We start from the raw sequence: 262 nt of genomic DNA on the forward strand, positions 1-262 counted from the left end.
TCTGACGGGGAAAAAACAAGGAGGGTTTGTATAATTTAAGACAATTTTGGTTTGCACGGGAAAGTCTCTGTGACGGAGTGTTTAGTCGATATAGCTGTTGATGGCGCAATAATGTCGGTTCTAATTATTTCGTCCGATTTAAATATGCGGCGTTTATCACCTCCGTGTCGAGAGAAATTGCAGTTCGTGATATGTTGGTATGATTATGGGTGTTTTTGATTATCATGAGTTTGTCATTATTGATAGATCTTGCAGAGTCTAA

At 38.5% G+C, this 262-nt stretch overlaps 1 protein-coding gene across 1 annotated transcript in view; it reads right to left on the minus strand.

Moving 5' to 3' along the window:
* LOC119591705 (steroidogenic factor 1-like) overlaps positions 1-262 on the minus strand; it is a 34,253-nt gene that overhangs the window by 20,995 nt on the left and 12,996 nt on the right. The gene's annotated exons all lie outside the window — the stretch shown is intronic.

Source organism: Penaeus monodon, chromosome 29 (assembly GCF_015228065.2).
Source record: "Penaeus monodon isolate SGIC_2016 chromosome 29, NSTDA_Pmon_1, whole genome shotgun sequence".
NCBI lineage: Eukaryota > Metazoa > Arthropoda > Malacostraca > Decapoda > Penaeidae > Penaeus > Penaeus monodon.